This window comes from Seriola dumerili, unplaced genomic scaffold (assembly GCF_002260705.1).
Source record: "Seriola dumerili isolate Sdu_G_001 unplaced genomic scaffold, Sdu_1.0 BDQW01001601.1, whole genome shotgun sequence".
NCBI classification, from domain to species: domain Eukaryota; kingdom Metazoa; phylum Chordata; class Actinopteri; order Carangiformes; family Carangidae; genus Seriola; species Seriola dumerili.
The window spans coordinates 284,540-312,265 of NW_019175856.1; the positions used below are offsets into that span (position 1 = coordinate 284,540).

The following is a 27,726-nucleotide window of genomic DNA, read 5'->3' on the forward strand; positions in this document are numbered from 1 at the left end:
ATATGTCATTCAAAAGAGAGGCATGGAAATCCGTCTGCCATGCTACTCACAGATGTGTGGCAGATGTTGCTAATGTCATTAATACAATTAATACAGTAAAGACTGTGGCTTCATCTACTGATCCTCACTGCTGTTACTATAATGTACAGTAACAGCAACACCAATCCACACACACACACACACACACACACACACACACACACACACACACACACACACACACACACAAATGTGAATGATTTGCAAATCTTTATCTCTAATATGCTTAAATATGAGGTTACCCAGTTACATGCAAAAACATAGGCGATGCATTGTATGACTTTTAGCAGTTTTGTGATTGCCATTTATCTGTAATATCTGTAATAATAATTTTCACTGTACAAAAATGTTGAGAAAATGAATTCCAGATTCATATTTAATTAGTAGATATGGGTTTTACTTAAAATAGTTGACTTTTACCAAAAGAAACCAAGAAGTCCTGATGAAACGACAAAATATGCATAGGCAATCTTACAAATACAAAGGTGTAGCCAAGAGTACTAACACTCAGTTTCTTTTACTTTGCATTTTTATGGATGGCAGACATAACAAAACTTAATTGAAAGGTTTACAAACAGTAGGTCACAGTAACCTATTTCACTTACTTGCTGTTTGAAATTGCCTATTATCGTGTCCTGCTGATGATAAGATTTTTGCACAGAACAAACCAATAATCTGACAGTTGTCCTTTGGTCTAATTATCAAAGATGCTCTCATCTGTGTTACAGTAATTGTGTTACTTGTAATTTACCAGATCCCTATCTGTCATAAATCCATGTTATAACCCTGCACTGGGCTTAGTGATTTTTCAATGTTCAGAAATATGTAAAGCCTCCCAGTTGCCTAAAATTATTATTAGTGGGCTTAGTTTCCTCACACACACACACACACACACACACACACACACACACACACACACACACACACACACACACACACACACACTGCAAGAGGGAAAACGGGGGCAGAGATCCATATTAAGAAAGGATATATCCAGCAGCAATCTGTTTTCTTCCATATCTCTCTCTCTCTCTCCTTGTTTCTCTCCTCCTGCACCTGCCTCGCCTCTCTCCTCCTGCATCGTTCTGCCGTTCACCGTACAGGTGCGAGCGAGGCGAACAGCGGCTCGTGCAGCTCCGCCAATTAGGAGCACTGAGCGTGACCACGTGAACAAATCCCGTTGTCTAAATTCCCGTTCAGCGGCGAGCAGCTCGGAGTGAGCGGCAGCGCTGAAAGCCACATTGAGAGGGAAGTAATAACGGAGCGGTGCTCAGGTAAATTGCTTTTTTTTTGTACTGGCTGTTGCTATACTTTTCCTGCCTCCATCCCCTCTCGGCAGCTCTGGTAGGACAGTGTGCGGTTCAGAAGCGGGGGCTCTGAGACAGGATGTCTTGGATTACATTTGCCGTCGCTTGCGGGTGACTCTCTGCTCTCCTCCGATCCGCGGACAGGACAAACAGCATCATCGGCTGGTTGCTCTGCCTGCACCGTCTGTGCATTGCAACTCAGCCACTCCGCTCCTCCCTCCCCCCTCTCCCTTTCTCCCCCTTGTCTCTCGCAGGCGCATGAGGCTATTGATAGTTGACAGAAGCCTCGTAATCCCTGGCTGATTTGGCCGACCGGCCACAGCCATTTGCGAAACAAGAATGTTGATTGAACTTTATTTTGCTTGGAGATTTGTTTTAATTGGTAACGCACGCATAGATTGACGCCTCGCAGGGGGTGGGGGAGAGTGTGAGAGGCTTCTTTTGGTGCTGCATGCAGCCAGGCAAGCAGAAGCGAGCTTTTATTGCTGAATTATTTATAAGACTGTCTGGGAGAGAGTAATGCTTCTCTTGGATGGAGAGAGAGTCGTGGTCAAGATGTAGGCTACTCTTTCCAGTCGTGATTTTTTACTTAAATTTAGCCTCTTTATTTATTTATTTATTTATTTATTTTTACTTTTTTTTTAGGAAATGTGTCCACTTCAAGCTACACTTAGGCTTTGTGCTTCCTTCTATTGTTTAATTAAATCACATTCGTCCTAAAACTATTACTGTGATACAATACAGATTGAGAACAGTGGTTGAATACATTTACTCAAGTAGGATTCTGTACTATGTGAATAATTATGTTATTATATTATATTATTAGCATAGTTTTATTCCACTATGTATATGACATCTTTAGTTTGCTATATTTACTTTGTAGATTCAGACTATTAATACAAAATATAATCAACCAATAAATTATGATCTACACTAATAGATTAGGCTACTGGAAGCTGCCCAGCAGAATCTCTATTTATAATGTTAAAATATAGTATGTACTATACTGAAATGGGCCAGTCCTTTACTTTTGTTAGGCTTTTTAAAGTATGCTAATACTTTTGTTCTTTTAGCTAACAGTTTGAATGCAGGACATGCACTTATAACAGAATGGTATTGTGGTATATGGTGTACTCTTCTTTATTATTTTATTTGAGCCTATTTATTTGTTTATTTATTTTGTCTTGTTTGCGTTAATTTTCCACAAATATGCCCTTTTTGTTTCTCTAAAATCCCTCCTAAGTAGGCTAAGTAAATAAATAAATAAACATTAATAAATAAACAAATGCAGGTTTTTTGCCCTCCTATGTTTATGCCTTTTTGCAGCCCCACCACCGGAATTATTCGACCACGTCTGCGCCTGCGCACTCCTACCATTCATCTCTTTCTCTCTCTCTCTCTATCTCTGTCTCTCTCTCTCTCTCTCTCTCTTTCTCTCTCCCGTCTCGTGCAGACAGGAGAAACCAGCAGGCGGCTCCGGGCTCTCTAGCTCGCTCGCGCTCGCTGCCCGGTTGTCAAGGCACTTTGTGACTTCTCCTCGTTGCGGCTGGACGGTGACGGCTCAGATTGGCTCCCTCTCGGATTTTTGCCCGTTTGGATTTCTATATTTTGGTGTCACTGACGGACTCTCAGCTGCAAATTGCCAACACTGTAAGTTAGTTGATATTTTCTTTCTTTCTAACGATGTTGTTCCCCCTTTATTTTATTCTTGAGGCTGAACCAATGGGTCAGAGAAAAAATAAAGGCAGCAGTTTAAAGCTAATTTATTTTCTGTCGCTTGATCTTGGTCGACCAACCAATTCATTTTTCTCTCTTTTTGTATTGTTTCGCCACACGTCCTTGCTTTCGATTTTTTTCAGTGGCAAGAACTAAAAGAGGAACTTTGCACGTGATAAAACGTCAACTTTCTTTTTGTTGTGAGTCGCAGTATTCTCAGTCAGGGTTTGCGGAAGAGGCATGGTGTTAAAGTGAATTATACTGCGAAGAATAATAAGATGAGGAGACCAGACTTGCTGCTTTACCTCATCTCATAGCTCATCTTTCATAGCAGGTGTCTGATAGCCCACTTCCGCACTGCACTGCGAGATATCAATAGTGTGTAAACTCACTGTGCCTAAACATTTTCTCCAACTCTTGCTCGGTTATTCAAGTCCTCGCTAACTGAGTTGTTTGTTTCCTATCCGTAATATGTTTTTGTTGTTTCTTTGTTGCTTTTTCATCCTCCACAAGGCAGTGTTTTGGTGGATCTGAAGTAAGTTGTTGAAGCTGCGTGTTTCATCGCCCAGGTTATTTCCTCTCACAGTACACGCGACCCTCTGTGTTTTTGCGCGCGCGTGGTGTTGTGTTTGCATGCGCGCGCGTAATCAAGTGAATGGCAGCGGGAGGAAGAAATGTTGAACCGCTCTCTGTTCTTGCTGAACCAGCTTGTTGGCATACCTAAACAAACCTGTTATACTTAACGTAAACTAACACCTTATTTCTCGGTCATACAGCAACTGGAAAGGTCACAACAAGCATATCAGCTTGTCAGTGTACAAAGGTCTTCACGCCTACCTGTGCTGTATCATGCAAAACAGTTCCTCTTGGTGCTGTTGAAACCGATTTTTCAGCATTGCTCCATGTCTTGTGTCAAGTGTTTTGACTGCCTGGCTGATTGAACTGCATTTGCCCTCTGCTGTGGTCCAGTGGTTCTCACTGGTCTGTGCTGGTTTATCACTTCTTTAAGCCTGGTGGTCTCCAGGCTTGACTAATGGCCTGTTGCCTTTTGGTTATTTTTGTTTGCTCCACCCTGCTCCACCCTGTTTCATATGTACGAGGTGTCTCTGCTAACACACTTCAGCCACACCTGCCATGGTTGGACAGAAATGTAAGGTGTCTTTGTGTCATTGCCAAGCCCTTCTCCTAGATATAGGCTAATTGATTTATTGACTGGTAACACAGACCTCTTTAGTTGCCGCTTGTTACAGTCATATAAAGCTCTTCTTGTGCTTCCTACTGGGCTTTGTGAATGTATTACATCTTTGCTTTTGGTGTGTGTTTGTGTGTGTATGTGTGTGTGTGTCAGTGTGTGTCATTGTGTATGTGTGTGTGTTTGAGAGATTGTCAGTGATTTTGCATTGTTGCTTCTTTGTTTGTGAGCTTCTCTTTTCTGCGATTGAATGTGATGGACAAACATCCTGCAGCAGCCTTACAAAGTGAGCAGAGTACGAGAGATCAAGCAGGTTGAGAAAGTGTGTGTGTGTGTGTGTGTGTGTGTGTGTGTGTGTGTGTGTGTGTGTGTGTGTGTGTGTGTGTGTGTGTGTGTGTGTGTGTGTGTGTGTGTACCTGTAGGCTTTAGTGTGTATCCTCCAGGCACCCATGAGCACTTTCGCAGACCCTTTCTCATAAGCACTGACTTGGCAATGAACTCTCCATCAATATCGACGCAATAAGAAGATGAGAAGGAGGGAGAGTGAGCTGGTATTGTACGATCACAAAGCACAATCTTTCTTTGTCTCTTTCAGTATTTCTTATTTCTTTCTTCAGGCTTTGTTTTCTCATAGTATTTCTTTTTTTTATTTGTCTCTTCGTTTCTTTTGGCAAATCTTTTCTATTGACATTTGTATATTGTTTTGGCTCGTTTTTGTTTCTTTTCTTTTGGTACACTTTATTTTTATTATGTAGTTTTCTTCTTCATTTTCCCTATTCATCTGTGGGTTTGAGGGTGGGTGTTCATAATTTCTTTTGTGATTTCTTTTATCTTTTTGTTTATCATCTTTTTTTGCATTTGTTTTATTGTTTTTAGACATTATGAGAAAGTAGACATTAAAATGGTAAAAACAAAAGCTTATTTCCATTGACTTGGTTCTAAACATATAAAGCACAACTGATCAGAATTATAGAATCTTTTATAAATTGAGGGTTTTTATATTTAGCTTTTGGTGTTTGATTTTCAGGTGATTGAAACACCTACAAAGGATTATGATTGCTTCAGTGGATGGAAGTGGATTGGAAATGAATTTAATTTCCACTAATAACTTACTTGGGGCCCAGGGACCCAGATTAAGGACACATAGAGAACTGACAGCTGGGTACACTGAGCATGGTTGGCAAACACACACTCAAACGCAGACAGTGTAGCACACCCACAAACCAGAAAAATCACAATTTTGTCAGCTAAATTATTTAAGTCTACTCCACACTCGCTCAGGTAAACAAACACCATTTAGTTTGTTTTCAAGTCAAGTCCAGTCAGTTTCATTTATACAGCTTCAAATCATACATTTGCCTCACAGGGCTTTACAGTCTGTACAGCATAACACCCTCCATCCTCGGATCCTGAATTCTTGATTCTGAAAACTCCCAATGTTTCACAAGAAAAAAAGAGGACGCCTCAGGAAAAGCATCAGTTCTCTTCTAAAATTCAAAATGTCTGTTCTCTATGATTTTTCACTCCTAAGTTTCTCCTCTTCCTCTTGTCTGTCTGATGTCATCTCTGTATGTATAGCCAGTTGTAGCTCTTTTTTTTTCCATCCACATGTGTGTGCAGTGTCTGTTTTATGTACACCTGGGAGCAGTATCGTGGTCCCTCGGCTGCTGGGGTTCTGGTTTGCTTTATGTTATGTTCTTGGTTTAAACAGTTTAGAATCTCAGTGACACACACTCACTTGGAGACAACACACATGTAGCATCATGGGATGTCTCTTTATCCTGCCACTGCTTCTGCAGCGTGTGTGTGCATACCAGTGCCTATCAGCGAAACAGGAATCTGCCCACCAGTTCTCAGATTCTAGCATACAGCAGCACATTTAGAGTCTCATCTGGCAAGGAAATGTAGCACTAATCCAATTGGCTGGAGCTTTAGTAAAAGCTGTCCTAATTGGCTGCAGGCTGCCAAGGTTCCAGTAAGCACAAGAGGGAGTTGGGGAGAGTCCCAGTGGTGCTGTGGTGCAGACTGAACAAAGGGCAGATAGCAAGAGTGTGTGCTACTGTTTTGAATATTCCTCCATTTGGCAATAATAAAGGACCCCTGCTGACTCAGATCCATCCGGCTGACCATATCTCATTTTCACTGTGTTGTTTGACACACACACATGGAAATACACACATGCAAACACACTCGCCGCCTGCATTCCATCTGCAGGAACAGGAATAGCTTTGTCACACAAACATGTTTGAGGAAACATCTTCCCAACTGGCTAAGGAACAAAGCCATTAACACAGGAATATTGACTGTGTGTGTGTGTGTGTGTGTGTGTGTGTGTGTGGGTGTGTGTGTGTGTGTGTGTGTCTGTATGTGTGTGTGTGCATTACAAGAGGAAGAGTGGTTCTTTGCAGAGAAGAAAAAAATGCTGCTGCCAACAGCCACTGCAGCCGGTCCTGTTTCCTTTCACCTCAGTGTGGAATCCAGGAAGGAAGGACAGAGACAAGACAGGAGCGAGAGAGAGGGAGAGAGACAGACAGTGAGACAGAGAGTGTGAGAGATGGCCATGTAAGGTCTCATGCACCATAGCTTGCACCACTCCACACAAACACTGAACCTGAAATGAACTCTTCAAGGTTTGACCTCTCAAGTCACTGTTACGTTGAACTTTTGCTGCGTTACTACGAAACAAAGGCACCCTTCAGCATGAGATGCATTAGGGAATTTACAGAAACAATAGTGAGTTTTCCTGACGAATGGCTTGTTTGTTTTGCATTCACAATTCAAAAATACAATAACTGTCATTGATTAAAGCATTGTATCTGATGAATTAATTTCCCTGAGGGCTTTGATGTTTCAAAATAGGAGTTTTCTTTCCGTGAAAGGGAGGGCTCTGTCTGTAAACTTATGTTAAAAGAGTTGTAATGCCAGTTACAGTAGCTTGTTATGCAGGTGGCCTTGAAATGTCTTTTGGTTGACCACTCGTTATAAATCTTTTTCAAGAGATAACTTAAGTTGACCTGTACTTTTTTTTACTCTTTGAGCTTGTTTATGTACATTTAATATTTATTATTCATTTTCCATTTATGTGGATTCCTGTGGAGAATTAACCAGTAATGAAATTCATCATTCTATTGGATTTAGACAAAATAATCAATGTTTTGTCTCCTAGCATCTGATTGACATTTACTAACTTAATTTATTGCTGCAGTTGCGCATACACACACACACACACACATCAAAAACCCCAACACTCATTAGGCTTAATATAGAAGGTTAATTGTGAAATTAATGTAGAAGCAAACTGTATATGAAGCTGTTCAATCTATGATACACTGTTTTACACACTGAGTCCAATATTTCTTTAATTAGTCAGGCCAGTGAAGAAATGTGGTACACCTAGAATTGAAAATCAAATGTTGATATTTTTTATTATAAGCGAAATGCTCCAGATGTAAAGCACTTAGTGTGGGCTTAAACAGAATCCCTTTTCTGCAAAAAGAGGTGAAGATATTTTTGTTGTACTGACACATGAATTGTTATTTTTTTAACAGTGCAAATCCAAAATCTATAAATGATCTATAAGTGACACACAAGGTTCTTTGTGATCATTTACACACGACACACCTAATGTGTACACTTGTTCTTTTGACTGAATGAAGTGTGTTGAATTTTGACAAACCATGAGCCACACGTCTCTCAATTATTTGAGTAGCGGAAGTCCAGTGTCTACACATTCATTTTTAGTGCAGTGGTGGATTTATTACAGTGCAGTTAGCAGTACCACAACAGTTATGTCTACACTAATTGTCTATCATTTAAACAGGCTGATAATACCACAACCTTAACATTATTGATGAGGTAATACAAGTGCAAGGATAGACAGTGGACACAGAACAAGACTGGGAGAATGTACATGGAGTGGGTGGTTGACATGCAGAGGGAAGGAAGACGATGTGTAGGTGGGATTAAGAAGTGGCACAGTGGAGGTTATCACTAACAGCTCCAGCTGTCAGGAGCAAATCAAATATTCAAATCCTTCTTTGTTCACATTCAGTTTGTGATCTTTGCAGCTGCCAGGTACTGCATTATCTTATATTGAAGAAATCTGTCTTTTATAGATGCAAAGAAGGGAAGAACTGATCGATGGATGTGTAAAAGGATGGAATTAGATAAAGGTTAACAGCTTAATTGAGGCATTTACATGTTTGTCGACATACTCAACAACCTGAATTTAGCCAACATGAGCTGACAATTGAATAAATGGTTTGGTTAGATATGATGGAGGAAACGCTGTTGTTGTTTCACCGTTCTTCACTTTGATTAATTAACAGAACACGATGAAGGTGCAACTCTGTGTGCTCATGTATACCCTGACGTGTGGGGTGAAAAAGTACAGCCACCAATAATGGATTGGAGCTTTGATACAAGCTCTGTTACTTGCTGTGTGACAGAAAAGCCATTTTTCTTTCACTGCACCAACCATGTTGTTTTCTTTTCATAATAGTAATGATAATAATAATGAATAATAATATTAATACCAAATTTAGAACAGGCATTTATGTGGCTTTAGCAAAATTATGACATGCACATACATATAGTGCATGTGCATGCACAGAAGGATTGAATGGACTGAGTGAAAGGAATGTCTTCAGTTTGACAGATATGGGAGGCCCATCTGCTCTATCACTCAACTATGGTGTCATCTCTCTGCTCTGCCTCATAAACAGTCACACACACACACACACACGCACACACACTCTCAGCAACATACTGTATGACACATATCGGGTACACATGTTGATAACCCATTTACACAAACCTGAGCCGATCTCTGAGCTCTCCCTCTCTCACCTTCTCTCCCAGTCACTCATTCAAACATGCACACATCCATTCCTGCACACAGACACACACACACGCACACACACACACACGCATGCACGCACGCACACAGCTCTCTTCTCATGTCCCAGCTCTGCTTACTGTGTCAAAAAGAGCTTAGATCAGGGAAACCATAGCTTGCCCTCATTCAGACTTCCTGGAAGATCGGGCTATTTATTCAAGCAGACCATGTTTGGACTGGGACTGGAAAGTTGCCAGTTTGAATACCAGTTGGGTTCAACAAATGTGGTTGAACCAAACTACTGTCAAGGTGCAACAGAGCAAAGCGCTCACCTCCATTTGCTCCAACAAGCAGTTGATGACTGTGGTTGTACTGGAAAGCTCTTTATAGGGCTGCAACTAACAACTGTTGTCATTATCTTCATTATCTGTCATTATCAGACTTTATATTTTATTTCTATAGAGTAACTTAAACAAAATCAAATCACCATGTTTTTTTTGTTTTTTTTTACAAAGTTAAGTTATAGTGAATTATAACAGTTTATACAAAATGAAGAGCTGTTTGTTCTTTACAATGTGATACAAGCTTAATTTGTCACTGTTAAGCCTCTCCATTCATCTCTCTTATTAATCCATCAGGAAGAGCAGATGAAGGGTTGTTGGCTTCCCTCTTTGGTAACAAACATGGAAAATACTGCCAGCTCGTGTTGTGGGTGTGTAGCGTCTTTTCGTGGTAGTTGTCAGTGCCTTGAAAAACATGATCGAGCTCAATCTGCCTTAATCGGCAATTAACAACAAACTGCATGCAAAATATTGCATGGATCTACTTGTTATTTTAATCCAACGGCACATTTGTTTCCACGATACAGATATGAAGTAGCCACCTAGCACCGTATTTTCCCTGTCTTTCTGTCATTCATGCCACAAAAGAATCATAGAAAGGAAGATGGCAGGCAAACCAGTAAAGAAGCAGGAAGGAGAGTTTAGTTTCTTTTTAGTTTATAAAATTTTTTTTTTTTAAATTGCCAGTCAGAATATCTTCTTTTGATCGACACGTCTCTGTCAAAGTGTGACATGAGAGAAAAGCCTGGTCACTCACTCAACCTTAACTGAATACAAATACCAGTTAACAGCAACAGAAGGATCTTTCAAAGCTATACTCTCGCATAGGAGTACTAAAACCTTGTCAAAAAGAAGTGCAGGCAAGTCTGTTTCCATTAGACCAATCTAAATTATGCATTTGTTCTGCTTTGATAGGAACCCATAAGAAAAAGTCTGGGGACCAATTTTGAGAGCTGCATCACAGTTTGAGAACACAGGCAATAGATGGTAATAATAAAAAAAAAAACACATTACATCTGATTGCATCTCTGCAGAAATGAGGAAAAATTATACTTCACTTTAAAGCAATTTAAAAAAAAAAATCTCTCATGATACATTTGCTTTGTCTGTTGATATGTGTGCCTGCAAGCAATATTTTCCCTACTACAGTGACCCACTGACCGGTGTTAGCAGATTAATTGCTGCTTTCATGTTAAGCTGTGGCATATCACCCCGTAATTGGTAATGGAGATTATCAGAGAGATGCTGTGTGGATCTCTGCATGTGTGTGTGTGTGTGTGTGTGTGTGTGTGTGTGTGTGTGTGTGTGTGTGTGTATATGTGTGTATGTGCATGGGGTGTGTGAGATTTCTTTATCTGATTAGGACGTTTATCTAATAAAGTAGGATTTATGGGATTCTGGTCTCTCTCCTCTGTGCACACACCAGCCCACACTGACAGGCATAACAATAACAACAACAAAACAAAACAAAATGCATATCTGTGTAGAGCTGCATGCCATTGTCAGAACCACATTGTATATTGCAGTGCCTTTGCTCTTAGATAGAAAATGAATGTGACACATATGGGCACAGTTACCTATACGGAACCTCTATTACAAGGCTTAAAACAGGTGAAACAACTTGCAAAAAAGGCTACAGATTTCATCCTTAAATATGTTTAAATACATAACACATACATGATAAAAATTCAAATGAAAGTGCTAGTATTCATGGACACATAGATATTACTGTAATGCAGACACACATACTTGCGTCTTGTGCCTCATGGCTACTGAGGGGTATCCACCCGTGTTTGTTGTGCTTGCTGGGAGGATGAGGATAAAAACCAAAAGATGCAACAGAGCAGCGCCCTCTGCCACACACGCACACACACATACACACATACATGCCTGTGAGCAGGCACACACAGCACTTGCAGGGAAGCTTCCCCATATTTCTCCTGAGATCTTTTGGAGCCACATCATCGTCTCACTCCAGCACACACATCAGTGTCAGCCTGACTTGCATACGTACAGCGACCACTCAGCTTGCTGAAGGTGTCTCTCTGTGTGCGTGTCTGTGTGTGAGTGTGTTGCTGTGAGAAGGAAAAGGAAAGGACCAGAAAGCAAGAGATGTGCATACATGCGAAATGTGTTTGTGCCTTTGCTTGTGTGCATCTCTATGTTTCTGCTTGAATCAATAAGCCATCTGACTGCCTGTTTGTTGTACCTCTACAAACTGTCTGGTGCCAAAAAAAATTTTTTTTCATCATCACCAGCTCATAGCATACAGCTTGTTCTCATTTTCTGTGTTGTTAGATTAAACACAAGCAGGCAGTGGACGGAAAACAGTCAAAGAGTGAATATCCTGTATTGGATGTTTATTAGAATCATACATATATCCCTCTCCAGTTCATATTATTAGAATTAATTCCATGTGTCTGTTAGTGTAGGCTACTCAGTGCTAGATGGACATGAGCACTGTCAGCATATGGCATGTGCTAGATTTATAACAATGCTGCTCTTACTAATTTACTCATTTACAATAACTCAAGAGTTAGATATAAAAAATAAAACTCACCTTCAGAATTTTATATGGCTATTTGTCTCCAACTTATTATGTTAAATGTAAGTCAGATCTTTTTTTTTTCTTTTTAAATAATGCCTTGTTGTAATATACTGTTTGAATCCATTCATTTCACCATGTCTATCTTTACTCAGTTGATGCGTCTCAATCATTTTGCACTCAGCTGTGGACTTCGTGTGTAGGTGGGGAGAGTAATACAGTATTACGTACATGAATAAATAAATAATAATGATAATGGTTATATTGAGAGAAGAGCTTTGTAAACATGTAGTCTTTTATGACGACTATAAAGCGTTTACTTTACAACAACTTTGCTGTGTAAACTATACCCAGGCTACTGTGGGATGCTTCTTATATTGGAATACAGAAATGTTGTGCTGGTCCAGCTCACTGGCGTTTCATCCCCACCTCATTAGAGCTATAGCCCGACAGCTCCCAGACGGCTCTCTCCAAACACAGAAAAACAGCCCAAAACAGAGAAAAACAGTGAAACCACACATCATGCTGGCTCGCACACACACAGGGTGCACCTCTGAATGGGAAGTGACTTGACTGACACTCATTTGTTGGATTAGAGAGAATTGATACATAGACTCAATTCAGAGTTAAACTGAAACTGAATGATACATTATGTTACCATGCAGATGAGCACCAAAGCAAACAAACATCAGAGACTCTTGCGCCATCAGTCACTCTAACCGCTTGCAGTAGTTATTCTAGCTTTCAGGCTGAGTGAGTGTGGGCATGACATTGTGGTTATCGAGTGGGCACCTTCCTTCACAAATGAGTCACTGAGTTAAAGACTAAAACACCTCAAGAAGGCTGAAGAGTGTTTCCTAGCATCCCTGCAACGTCCCTCTCTGTTTCCAGTCCCACAGACTCAGCCACACTGCACTGATGTCATGATCTCAGTGGTTAGAGCTTCTCTTGCAGGAAGCTGCAAAGGCCCGAGAGCGCTGACAGTGAAGGTTTACTCACCTCCTGTTACCAGCTCAGTCTGTGGAACAAGCAGCCGGGCTCTGCGAAATCTGAGAAAAAAAAGGCAGCCAGTGTAGAGATTGCTTAACAGGGATGATGTGATTTAGTTCTGCATTTTGAATGTGCTTTGGGAAACATAACAATACAAAGACTGTGATAGTGAGTCATGCCCTTTAATCAAAGAAAAATGAGCCCTGTGTTGCTTTATAATGTGTTGATCTTGCTTTTTTTGTAGAAAAAGTTTCTTTCTCTCCCTAAAGTGGAATAATATACTGCACTGTGTTTACAACAAAACCTTGTTATGAAGTCAGCCATCTGGACCTAAATACTGAGGCTGTCAGATACTGTCAAGAAACTTGTTCCACCGCAGAGAAAATTACCTTCCCCCATGTGGTTTCCTGTGAATACTATCCTGTGAGACGAGAGGCTTTCTCTGTCAGGAGTGATGTAATGATATACTTTGAGGTGTAATATATTTTGTACCTCATAACATGGATTATTTGATCAAAATGTGCATATAATGGGTGCAGAGACTTATCTGCAACGACACTAGATGCTGGTGAGCCCATATAAGATTATGTGTTTTGTTTATAGCTCAGTTGTTTTTTTCGCTCTTTTTGACCAACTTCGATTTGATCCGTTGAACTCTGGAGAACTTTGCTGTATATTATATTTAGTTGGGGACGTTTGCTCTCCATGGTGCTGAAATTCTGTGTTTCATTCACAAGTGAGTAATGATTATCTGCCTGATAAACAAGATTTTTTGATTAAAGTAAGCCTGCTATTGTTTATATATATGTGTGCTGTTTTTTGGTTTGTTTTGTTTTGTTTTGTCAGCTTCTCCTTGCTGCTGTAGTGTCACAATTATCCTCCACAGAGTTTCAACATAAATACACGCATGCCTGTCTTTGTCAGGACTATACTTTCATGTGATGTGTTGTGCCACTGCACAGCTGCTACAGCCTTATCTGAATATCCTGTGTTTCATTTACTGTAATTTGCAAGTGTTGTCCCTGCATCTCGTGTAGGAGTAATTTATTTATAGTGAGTCAATACTGGTGAGAAAAAGGTTTATTAGAGAAAGAGAAAATGTGTCACCTATAGGCAATTTGCTGTATGTTGGATAAAGCTTTACACACAGTGAATCTTGATATGGATTTTATATATGAGGATGGAGGTCATCACGTTTGTTGGTGTGAATCTGTAGACCACCCACCCCACCATGCCCGATACCATTACTCTTATTATGAGTCTCCTTGAATATTAAACTGAAAGCACCAGGGGTCACTTAATGGGTCAATTGATTGGGTCACTGTTTGCTGATTTATAAAGTAATCATTTTAGTAACTGTAAAAGGTGAAGATGTTTTGCAATGACATAGTGCCAAGAGATTTTGATTAAATTTGTAGATATGTGAATTAATTGACTGTACAGTTGGGTGCGTCCACTTTGAATAAATCAGTGTGTTGTCTATATGAGATTCAATTGCATTTAATGGAGCGTCCACACAACAGAGGCTCACCTTTGAGAAACTGAAATGACATTAAAGCATGAACAAGATAGGAGACGCAGGTAGATGATCTGGTTAATTGGGAATCCATGCCAGGTTTTTATTTCAGCTGGAAGGTCGCCGACTGATGACGAGAAGATGCAGACCACAAAGAGAGAGGCAGCGAGGGACTTTCAGGGCACGTCAGGGGGAAAAGCAAAGTATTAAGCGTGGAAATGGGTTGTCTGAGAAACTTCCCTTCCCCGGCAGAGCCGTGGGCTCATCAGACGGCGGGAAACATCTTCGAGACCTGTCTGTTTCAGGATGCCATAAAGCAAGGCGTGTTACTGCTGAGTGCAATGGAGCGACCCAAACAACCAGCAAACTTGAGAGGCGAGTTTGTTCTATTTAACGAAGATGAAACGCGCATGAAAAAAAGCTCAGCTCGGGCAAGTTGAATGAGCAGCATGCCTTAGCGAGGCTGCTCGATGTTTTTGTTTGTTTTCTTATCCTGCAGCTCATTTCTAGGATCATGGTCTTGATTTGGAGACAGCCCACAATCTTGATTAACGTTAACGAATTATGCATTAGGGTTTGGCTTTTTTTTTTGTCTATTTTTAGTGTGCGTTTGTCTGTGTGTGTGTTTAGCACGTTGTGATAATTGGAGAAGGGGGAGACAATGAAAGCAGCTCTGTATGAGCTCAGGGGAACAACAGAGCACCCTGGGCTGTAGCAGAGGGGGGCGGGGTCTTCCTCTTTGCGGAGCAGCTATCACCTGGATGGTAGCCTACTGTATTTCGGTGTGATGGCGTTTGGTGATGGCTAAAATAACAAACAACAACAAAAAAAAAACAAAACATGAAAGTGTGATTCTCAGACAGAATGCTCCATTGTGTTGCATTATGAGTAAGAAGCCTCACTGCAGACGTTTGTTGATATAATCTTTGTCTTTGTCAGAGGGCCAAAGGTGAGGGAGACATCAGTTGTAGTTCACAAGAAAGAGGGACAAAAAATATTTTTTAAATGTTTTTTATTCCTTAGATTCTTAATATTGATGGGTTTTTTTAATTATAAGTTATTTAATACCAGGGGATGCATGCAGAACTGTGCAGAAGGTGCTCCATTTAATGAGTAGCACTACAAGTGATGTGTGTTTTCTGTTGATGTCAGACTACTGTATTGGGTGTTTATTGGCATAATATTAGTGGCACCCCACCAGGTCTACTGTAGCTGCATTATGTTAAGATAGCCACATTCACCTCATGTTCTGTTGTTGCACAGGTGAAATACTTTGCATCTCAATCATTTCATTGGTCGATTTACGGGCTGGATGGCATGAATGTAAGTGTGTAAACAGCTTGTCATGACACATATCCACTCATTTCCTCCCAAAGATTGCAGTTATGCAGCAGCCATTTACTGTTTTGGCATGAGTATTTGTTCCTGTTGAATTGTTAAATGTGGTACAACACACATATGCAAACAAACATCATTGTTCCTGAAATATATGCTAAATAGGAAGTTACTGTTCCATTTCCTCATAAGGTGAGCCACACTCCCTCATGTGTAATATAAACCTAATTTTAAACCATGTGGTTATTTCAGCGCTGCTGAATGAGTGAGGTTGTTATCATAGAAGACAGAATAACGTTTTCTTTCTGTGTACTTCCAGCCAGACTTTATCTGTGGATTATGTCTAGGCTGTACTCTTATCTGTGCCTAAAGCTAAGTTCTCTCAGGTAAATGCCCACACACATGTATGCAAGAGTGCAGTAGCTGGCTCAGTCAGGTGTGTTCACAGTAGTGAGTAGTCTCAGTAAAGAAGGAAGATTTTAGGTTTGCTAGCCTCCTGGTCAGTCATTAAATGGCTTTATTGTTTAAATGCTTATATGGACTTAAACTTTTCAGTCAGTGGATTCTAAACAATGTCCAGCATTGTTCTCTGTCAGAAACATACAACAGGCATGTGGCTAAACTTTTGTATGTTGCATGCAGATGTTAAAATGAAAAGGAAAAAAGATATACATGGATGAACATGTGCTGTGCTTGTTGGGCACAGCTTGTAGTGATGTCCCCAGTTAAATGGCTGTGGCTGCTGTAGAGTTACACAGAATTATGATGGACTCATTGTTATTGGGATATATTTGCTCGCAAGAAAGAGAGGTTTATTGTGTTAGTAGTTTGAAAGAAACTTAGAGCTCACTACGAATTGTTTACACACCACAGCCAACACACAACATTTTTCAGTTTTCTGCTGACGCCCACAAAAACACATAGAGGGCTTACAGAAGCCTAGCTGCATAAAGGTCTCTCTCAGTGACCCTGAGTGGCTGTTTGCTGTCAAAGATCTACTGTGGCACCACTGTAGTGCAGTGTTGCCTCAACTAAAGGCCCCCACATGACAAGGATAATATTATATTTTATGTTCATTAGGATACACTACATTTGCTCTTTGGGCTCTGCACCACTTTACCACTGCACCATTAATATATGAGGGAGTTATTTAACCCACACTGTTATAAGTATTTCTCTTCTTCCCTTGCATACAGATGTAAACATTACAAATAATCGGCGTCCTGGCACAGGACCAGGGCGCCATGTCACCATCACATGTAAACTCCAGTACACAAACACACGAAGCACAAACACAAACACAGCAAGTGGTTTAGATGCAAAAACATGGAACCCTGAAAGACTGCTGCAGTGCATTACATATGCCATAGTCAGCTCAGGCTATTTCTGTTGCCCCCTAGTCAGCCAGCCAAGAAACAGCCCGGCCCATTTTGGACCAGCCCTGCAGGTTAATCCATTTAGACCTGGAGTTCTGAAACGTTTTAAGCTCTGGAATCATTTTCAGTAAATGTAGCTCCGTCCAGTTACTTGCACACATTAAAACATACTGATGTTATCACGTGTGGATTCACAGTGGAGACATAGTGTGTAGTTAACAAGAAGGACATTATTAGCAGAAACATGGCAAGTAAAAGGAACAGAGACGTAAATCTCAGCTGAATTATTCTGCAGGAAGTTTTATTTGCATACTCCTTTTTCTCATTATTGCTTACCTTTGCAAGAAAAAAATGACTATTTGAGTCCAAGAGAAAATACTCAGGTGGGAAATTCCCTATTGCATGAATGCTCCTGTATTAATTTGTCCTCCAGATGTATGGCTGTGGCTAACGCACATGTAGCTGGTGCAGTATGTACAGTAGCCTGATAAATAGTTAGTATGCTCACAGCACTTGTCATCAATAAAGGTTTTAATTACCGCTCAGAACTGCTGACCAACGCAAATTGTATGGTTTATGGTTTAGTCTTATAGCTGCTGTGTTGGCAGGGGCAACGGTGAAATCCCAGAAACACAGCAGACCATGAAATATTTGGTTTATGGGATTACATTTCATAGATTAAAAACAGTGAGAGAGAAACTATGAGAGAGCTCCACCATTTCATTTCTGAAAATAGCTATTGGAAAGCATTTAAAATGGTTGGTTTTGTCCAGTTATGTAAACAAATAATACTTAATCTTCAGATCCCTTTTGAAAAAAATAAATGAAAAGAAAATACTCTTAAATTTAAAGATGGAGTGATGCATATACTTACATTCAGTTAATCTGTTTTCAGGTGCTCCACATAGCTATCATACAATCATATGAGGTTGCATGGCAGGTACAAGCGGAGAGTAGCATAGAATTGATGGGAGAGGAAAGGGTCAAAGGGTGGAGAGGAATGCAAAAGATGTAGAATAATCAAATAAAAGATAAATGGAGATAAAACATGAAGAATAAAAATCAGTGAAATAGAGGAAAAGTCCAAAGGAAAGAGGGAAACTAAGTAAACTAAAGTAGATGTCAAGTCATCTGAAGGTAATATTATGAGAGCACAATGACATTAACCAGTGATTATTACATAGTAAGATATTCGGGACGGATTTTGTGCCACTGATAATAATACGAGCTAAAGTATAGTAACTTGAGTTAATACATTCTTCTTATTCCTCCAAGGTTATCAGTCAGTTTCACCGTCATTATAATTAGGTAAAGATATGTCAAACTACTGGGCGATTAGATCGTGTATTATTAATAGACAGACTGACTGATGAATTACTCACCAAGTTTTATTCACTCATGTAATTGGTCGTGTGTTATAATTGTGTATTTACATTGGGGAGACAACAAAGGAGAAACGGAGACGGGGTTAATCGCAAGAGAGCAGAGTGTGGGAGAGGGAAGTGTGTGAGATAAAGTCGAGGCTATGTTTATTAGCAGAGGAAGGAAAGGAGGGTGTAAACAAAGGAGCCAAAGCTGGAGGAAGGGGAGGGGGGATTTGGTGAGGGTGGGGTGTGGAGAACGGACCATTAGAAGGATAGATACTGTAGATGGATGAACAAATGCATGGCATGGATGTGCACAGAGATGCCTCTCAGCTTGAACAGCCCGAAGGTGAGAGAGACTGACTTCTGCTTCACACTGATTCCACAGACTGAATCAATGCGATACCTCTCCCTCCACTCTCTCTCTCTCTCTGTGGGAATTCTCTGACCCAGTTAGCTCCTCCACCAGGCAGCAGCAGAGTTATTTTTACATATTAACAGGAGACAATACTTTGTCCTCTGCTCGTCCTCCCCTCATCCGTATGCTTCCTTCCCTTCTTCTCCTCCTCCTCCATCTTAGCTGTTCCCATCCTTTCCCCTCGTACTATCCTGTGCTTCTTCTCCCCGTTTCTATATTTGTCTCTATTGGCTTTGATCCTCCGTCCTCCTTTAGGGACATAGAGATTCATCAACCCCCTGTTTTGTTTGGAACAGCAAGCAGGCTTCATTTTATAGTTTGATAATTTTATTAAACTGCGGCACAGCAAATTGTGGGATCGTTAGCAGAGAGTGGAAATGTCATGAAAACCAATACCTCGGCACCAAGTCGATGCCAAAATTCTGAGTGTGACGGTATTTGATGTTCGACAGTACTGTGGGTACCTTAGATGTCATAGGTATTGGAGATCTGATTCCTCTGGGGACTGATGAGGGCAGTATGACAACCCCACAAGTGTTTTGGTCTGACATCAAACATGAAGAGAAGAAGAAGTCAGGCATGGTAAACGACAACAACAACAACAACAACAACAACAACAGGTGGAATGGCAGCAGGTACAGATGCAGCTGTTTCATGCAGAACATCAGGGACAAGTTATATATGACCAAAAGCCAGGACCCAGTGCCAGAGATTCTTTCAAATGAGAAGAGGAAACACTTCACACTTTATCTAAGACGGGCGTCTGGATCTGTACACAGAATTCAGGATGAGTGAGTTTCATATGGAGGGAGGTGTGTGCATGTGTATGTGTGTTAGCACGCTGTGTGTGCAGCAGCCTCTGTTGTTTTCAGTTTTTTGTAGGGGTATCACATTTGGTATTGAGAATTGGGTCATTTCATTGGTATTGATAGCAACTGGTATCGCGACATCGCAGAGAGTACGGCTCTTTTTATGTCGACAGCCATGGCCGCAGGCATTGTCCATCCATGTGTCCCAGTCTCGTGAACGCGATAGTAACGCTTTGAGGGAATTTCTTGGTACAAACATTCATTCAAAGATGAACCGATTAGATTTTTGTGGGAAAAGGTCAAAGTTCAAGGTCACAATGACTTCACGTTCTTGTGAATATGATGTATCAGGAACGCCCCAATCTAGAGGATTTTAGTCCTGGTTGATTTGGTGACACCCGTAGTTACTGGTGGTAACAGCAAATTGCTGTTTAATACTACAGGTCACAGAATTCTGGATGCAGCAAAACAAATTATTGTCGTTTTAATAAAGACGCCAGGCAAGAATTGGCTATTTTTTATCATTCTGTGAGCAACCGTGATCTGATTTTATGCAGCACACGGCGTGAGTCTGTTAACAGCAGGGCACAGTGAAAGGAGTTGGTTAACTCGCTAGGAAGTTGGAGGTGTGCGGCCTTACGCCTCTAAGAGCTCACTGGTGCTGCTCCTTCTTCCATTAGCGGTAAGTGCTGAGCTCACTGACAAACACATTGCATTTCCTGTGACTACTTGATAATACAAGTAAATGCATGTTTCACCAGTGAGATTCTTTTAATGTGAAGCTGCAGCAGTAGGAAATGTTCAGTTTCCATTTGCAGCGACTTAATACAGCATTTTTTCCAGGAATGTCACCATAGACACCCAGCTTATAATTCTAAATATATAGATATTACAATTCTTGAATCATTTGGTCATAGGGTAAATCACTATTCTGTTACCTCATTCGGTGACGGATAGTGATGTAACAGACATTTATTTAAATGAAAATCTTTGAGATTTGACACACCTGAAACTTTCCCTTCTCTTCTCTTCTCTTCTCTTCTCTTCTCTTCTCTTCTCTTCTCTTCTCTTCTCTTCTCTTTTCTTGTCTTCTCTCCTCTCCAGAGAGTAAAGGGACAGAGAGTGGCTGCAGGTGTAGACAGGTCATCTATTTGCCTCCTAATGATGATGGATGGTAGGACTGCAGAGAGCGAGAACAGAGAGAAAAAGTGGAGCGATGCAGGGAGATAAAGAAATAGCAGAGTAAGAGAGGACTGTGTTTATATTTGTCTGCAGGCAGGCAGATGGTGAGAGTCTTAGTGATATGTTGATCCTCAAGTGTTTATATCATCCTTGTCATCTACCTGCAGCAAACAAATGCACACATACACAGATACACCTGTGTGGTGTGCTTGCGTAGTGACATCTGGCGTAGTGCATTGAGAAGCTCACTTCTGAGACACGCACACACACACACACACTTTTCTGCCCTGTTCACAGGGAGTAGGAGAAGGGCAATCTCTTAGGATGTGCAGCTTCACAAACAGTGCTGCCCTCTGTTTCTGGCATAATGAATTTTCTAAAATCTCTGTGTCCTCTTATTGACAGTGTTTGTGTGCTGAACAGTAAATTCCTGTATACATACATTATCATAATGGGAATCATCAGTGCATAACAAACACACACCCAAAGAGATGGAGGCTATTGACAGACAAGTACAGAAAAGGATTAATTACACCCTTGTTTTCTTCTAATACTGCATGTGATAAGAGCTCTATCAAAAAGAGAATACATATTAGATATTATTAGCAGTAAGGCTGCAAATAACAATTATTGTTATTATTATTTAGTCCATGAACATTTAGAAAATAGAGGAAAAATGCTCATTACAATCTCCAAATGCCTGAAGGGACATTTTTTAATTGCTTCTTTAAAACCTGAAGGTATTAGGTTTATAATAGAATGCAAGTAACGCAACAAATCCTCGCACTTAAGAAGCTAATACCTGTCTAGTCAAATTAATGATCTTGTTTACAGATAGCTCCTGATTTCAATCAAAATTTTGCCCATCATTTTATTTAGATAAACCTACTTCAGCCTCTGATTTACTTCTTTTTTTTTTAAGCACATTTGACACATTGATAATTCTCAGTTACGCATCAAAAAGAGTATCGTTCTGGTATCAGCACAGAAACTCAGGAAAGTAATATTCAGCCCTAGTTGTACTAGACAATGTTGAATTAAGAGCACTAATTATGAGTATACTAGTGCTACGCTGACTGAGAAATAACTATTGCATTTAATTGTAGAATTTTTTTTTTTTGATGTGTGGATTAAAGGGAGCACAGTCCATCCTCTGCCCCTATAATATACGTCAGGTTGTTGCTCTTAAGATGTGGTTTCGATACTGAATGGGATGAAATGTGTGAGGTCACAAAGCAATCTCTCTGGTTATTTTTCTGACAGACACCACCCCCACCCCCCACCCCACCCCTTTTCTCAGCACAACTCACCTCTCTGCTATCTCACACGTTCCCGTCTCAGACGTCCAGCAGGGGTGTCTGAATGTAAGTTTGCCAGATAGGAAGTGTTAAGACCCCATCTGGTGGGGTTACCACACAGTACACATACATACACGCACATGCACACACACACACACACACACACTGACACAGTGGTAGAGTCTCACCCTTCCCAAAGTACAGACAAGGAGGCAGGCTGTAGCTATGGCAACCTAGAGAGAAGGGAAATGATTGGGCAAGGCTTGGATTTGTTAAGAGCTTCTGTATGAAGCCTAGGGCGAGACTTAGTCACTGTTTCTCATTTAGTGTTTGTGTGCTCATGTGTGTTGATACAAGTGTGGGTGAGAGAAACGCAAAGAGTCAACTCTTCCCTGTTCACCTTCCTGCCTTTTTCATGTTCTGCTTTAGCTTTCTGTCAGTTGTCAGGCTGATATGACAGATCTGGGTGAGCGCAGCGTTTACTCGCTGCAGTGTACTCAATAAACCTGGAAAAAGCCCATTGGATGCATACGCTTGCATACCTAATTGAATGAAATGATATACTTCACATGCGAAGCTGCCACGGAGTAGCTGTGACAGCAAATAGACCATATAATAGCCCAATGTTTCACTGGAAGCCAAGCATATGTTCACATTTTGCATTTAGAGGAGAACTCCCTTCTGACTCGAGCTTGCGTTGAGAATCTTGATTACAAGTGTGTGTTGTTTTGTACTATTTATCTGTCAGTTAGATGTTTCAGTTTTCCGATTCATGCCTCCTCTCTGCACTTTGTTGCAGATTTCATGGAATCTGTATCATCATCTGTGTCACAGGCACAGAATATGTGACTGCACAAACTACGAATCTAGATTTGAAACATCTTTTAGCAAGCTCACATTAGCCTTCTGTGGCTAACCTTGAGACATAGTCAACACTAGCCGTTGCTGCTTTATAGTTTGGCTACACAGTATAGCGAGACCCATAGAAAGCAGTACTGTTGAATTTTTTATAACACTGTCAAATGATAAAGATATGTTTTTAAATCTCTAATAAAAATGATGCGTTGTGGCAAAATAAGAAGGATAACATTAAGGTTGCAGCTAACGATTATTTCAATCAATGTGCACATTATTTTCCTGATTAATCAATTGATTGATGAAAAAAAGCAATAGATGACAGTTTAAGATTGCCTTATGTTGTTTGGTAGTGAAAAGATACTCAATTTATTATCACATAAAGAAAAGCGGCAAGTCCTTATTGTTGAGAAGATAGAACCAATGATTCTTTGGCATTTTTGCCAGAAAAAAAAAAAAGTCGATTAATAGTTCATAGTTTCTGCTTGAAAAGAGAATCTCCAACAGTTTTACCACACACACAACTTATGCAAGGCTTCTCATTGCTGTAATTTCTACTGATGCAAAACGGCCTGTCAGATATCGCTGCAGCTTGTAAAAATAATGATGTAATATTCTTCTGTATAGCGCAGCCCTGCTTTACAGTTGCTGTCAGCCAAAAATGAGTTGTTCCTATGCTCCATCCTTCCTTGGTGTGTCAAGTTTTGCTCGCACTTCCATACAGTATGTCTTAGTTATACCTCCTACGCTCCTACACCAGTGTCAAAGGCACTGCACCGTCTATAGGGTCCTATGTATGTGTGTGTGTGTGTGTATTTGTATAAATCTGTATGTGTGTTCTGTTGCAGAATGGGTTAGTGTTAAAACATTTAAGCTTCTGTTTAGCACTGAATGGAAGCTAATTTGTGAGTGATTTAAAGGGACCTACGCCTAGACATACAAGTGTGCCCACAAACCAGCTGTATGGATAACATAGACAGGGTCTATAGGGATGTTTCAAACAGAGGTTTCTTTGTAGATGTCAGTTCACAACCAGCTACCGGGGCTTGCTGTGTGTGGGTGCACACGCGTGTGCGCATGTGTGCGTGTGCGCGTGTGTGCGTGTGTGTGTGTGTGTGCGTGTGTGTGTGTACTTTGTGCTTGACTCCATGTGTGAATTGGTGCGTCGTACAGAACAGTGTGTGTGCCCTCTGCGTTCACCAGCTATTAGAGCTCCAGCTGAGAGTCACACCCAAAAGCTTTTCTTGAATAACTGTAACAGAATTAAGGTGGCTGTTCATGTGCCTCAAGGAAAATTTTAGCAAAGCAAAAAGTTGCTGCACCATGATTTTGCTTAGTACAGATGCCATTATCTATGTTTTTACTTCGGTTTTGCAGAACAAAGGAGAGAGCGGAACCCCTTTGATCAATAGTGGAAAGATACATTGCTGAAAAAGCACTACATTGTCTTCCTTTCTAAATAGAAATCATTCCTTTTTTTAATTGGGCTTCGGGCCTTCAGAGAATTCAGGGGTTTTTATTCCACTCTATTGTGTGTATTAACAGTGGTAGCTTTCATAGAAAGTTTCTATAATGTCTCTTGCATCAGACCTGCAGTATAGCCTAATCATTTTAAGCCTATTCATTTTTTTATGAGCAATAGAATAGATAAGTGGTTTATTCTCAAACTCAGAATTTATGATTCAATTGAACTGGTCACAAGATCATTTATTTTTCAAGGAAAGGCTATTTGAACACTTCCCCTTGAGAATAAAGAAATGCAATCAGCAGTAAATTACTCTGCAATGGCTGCATCAGTGTAAGCTTAAATTGCTTTTCTTGTTGAGAGGAAGGAGGGAAAGTAAAGCTTCCCGACCAACAACAGGCTGTCTCATCTTCCCGTCTCGCTTTCCCTCCCATGTTCCTTCTCCCGACCTCATGCTCTACTGTATACCTCCTTCACTACACATTAGACTTGTACCAGCGTCTTCATTTCCCACCCTCTATCATTCTGTTCCCCTGCTGTGCCTCTGGAAGGGACGCAAACATGGATATCTTTGCTATACAAACCGGGTCTTTATTTATTCAAACCTACTCTTAATCCCTCTATCTCTTTTTCATTCATATATTCTTCTGGTCTTCACCTCGCACCCACCACTCACACTCCATCCAGCTGCAACCTTTGTCTCCCTTCACCCTCTAGTCGTTTCCTGATGGGAATTCCAAAGCCAAGGCTAAGTCAGTGGAGATGTATGGGCCAGCCTGTCTCATATACTGAGGAAATATAGAAGCAGAGAACCAATTCCAGGGCTTCCTCCATGGTGTATGTGCCATGCATGTGTATGTGTGTGTGTGAGTGTATGTGTGTGTGCTTCCGTGCTAGTAAAAAGGTGTGCATTTGTAGGTTTAGAGAAGGACCCCCCCCCCTTAGCCAAGTGGTTTTCTGTGTACTGCAATCTTTCTGTGTAGCATTTGTAGTTGTGTGTCTGTGTAAGTTTTATATCTGTGACTTTTTGAATTACCTGGTTACCTGCATCTTGGGCAAGAAAATGCACAAACTCTAGTACACACACACACAAATGTGTACAAATTGTCCTGTAAGTTTTCTGAACGCATTCTCCCGAATGCGTGTATGCAAGAGCATCACTGTAATGAAAATGATTTATAACGGAGATTATCTGGATTAGGATTGCATGTAATATTTTTAAATTGGGAACGAGGTTAGGGATACTCTGTCACATCATAATTACTATTAGAGTGTATGAATATTGAAAAGGGATTGTCATTTTAATTTTATTTCACAAATTGAATAGCGAAACAAATTTAGAAATAAATGAAATGGTCTATTATGTTTTGATGAGAGCACACTGGTGTTTCACAGTGGGATCAACTAATGTGCTTCCAATGACATGTCAATCTCACTTAGGCTCAGAGCTGAAGAAAATCTCAATGACTGCATTTTCACTGACTGTAGTATTAATATATTGATCAGATAAAGATTATGATGATTAGCTTTACCAGAATGAATCTGTAAGGAAACCTGAAAAATAGTCACAGTAGTGCTGCTTCACTTATAATGATTTCAACAGTACTAATTGCTTATGTTGTATTTTACTTAAGTGTATTTCATAACATTGTATAGTCGATTGATATAGCAGCGTTAACAATGCAGTAGTTTTGGGGCAGGTGTGAAGTCTTAATTATTTTTTAAGAACTTAAGATGTTGTACATCTACATACAGTCATTAAAAGTAATATTCCTGTTTGAAACAAGCATCTATATAAAGCAAACCTCTGTTTTGTGTTCACACGTCATGTATTATCATTACCGGTTGTAGTCCTCTCCTGTGGGTCTGGCTAATGGGTGCATCACCACACATTACACTGTGAGGGCTCCAACCGGTGAAACAGCCCCTTTGATCAGGAACTCACTGAGTGATTCACCAGAGACAGAGGCGCAGCGAAGGGCACCTGCGCTCACGAGAAATCCCGAACGTGAAACTCTGAAAACGTGAAGGCTGGAAGGCTGGAAAATATATCCCGTGAATTCAAGGGCTCCGCTGTCCTCAAAGGCACTGGGCGAGAATGTTTCTATTAATGAGTTAGGAAAATGGATAGCTTAATGGTGGTGGGGGTGGTGGGGGTGGTGGGGGTGGGGTGGGGGGTGACTCACAGAGCTGGAGAGTGCTTGGCTTTATTCAGGGAGATAGAGAGTGCCTCTGCTCTGTTTTTCATCATGAGGTGGGGGGGGGGGGGGGGGGGGGGGGTTCTCATGCAGCATATGGACCAGAGAGCACAACCCTGACCTTGGTAGGTGTGCAGATTCGTGTGTTTTGTGGGGGCAGGTAAACTTGTGTGGTGTGGTGTGTGTGTGTGTGTGTGTGTGTGTGTATGTATGTGCGTGCGTGCGTGTGTGTGTGTGTGTGTGCGCGCGTCCCTTCGGTTTCTTTGCAGATTTCCATGTTCATATCATCTTCTCCATTTAAAAAAAAATGACAATCTCTGGCACTGCCAATCTGTGACTAACAAGCTCAATTTCTTACAGGTTGTTGAGTCAGGCTCTTTTACCACCTACTGTAACACAAAATGATGTCTTTGTTTACGCTTCACCGCACCGTTTCTTCTCAGTTTGACACCGAGCTTCTTATTTCTCACTATCCGTAATGGTTCGCAAATGAGATGTGAAGGATTGGCAAATTAAATAATGCTGTCGGCTGAAGGTTTATTTGTCTTTCTTGTGAACACTTTATTGAGAACATGTGTCAGTTGCTGGAGACCATTATCAGACAGTGTGTCTCCATTAACTCCTGTACACATGCTCTGCCACAGAGAGCAGAAATACAAATCTGTGACTTTTTTCTCCTTTTTTTTCCCTCTCTCCATCCGTAAACGGATTGACTACACATGTTAGAGGTGTGAAAAATTATTTACAAACCTAACGTAACATGCCATACTCTACCTCTGCATAATAAACCCGTCAGAATGTCTGAACAATCACTAGATAAAGAGATAATCATTAGATATAACTTCTCTGTATTCGGTGTGTCGTTATATGGTAGTTTTGTGATCTCATTCAGATGTCTATTCCATTTTGAATAAGCTGCACGGTGTGTAATAGGCTATTTGTT

At 40.7% G+C, this 27,726-nt stretch overlaps 1 protein-coding gene across 1 annotated transcript in view; it reads left to right on the top strand.

The window, feature by feature from the left end:
- Positions 1-1,268: 1,268 nt before the first annotated feature.
- strbp (spermatid perinuclear RNA binding protein) overlaps positions 1,269-27,726 on the top strand; it is a 79,256-nt gene continuing 52,798 nt past the window's right edge. Inside the window, exons 1-2 of the mRNA XM_022768434.1 lie at positions 1,269-1,313; positions 2,800-2,996. The gene's annotated coding sequence lies outside the window, so the exon portion shown is untranslated. The remainder of the gene's footprint in view (positions 1,314-2,799; positions 2,997-27,726) is intronic.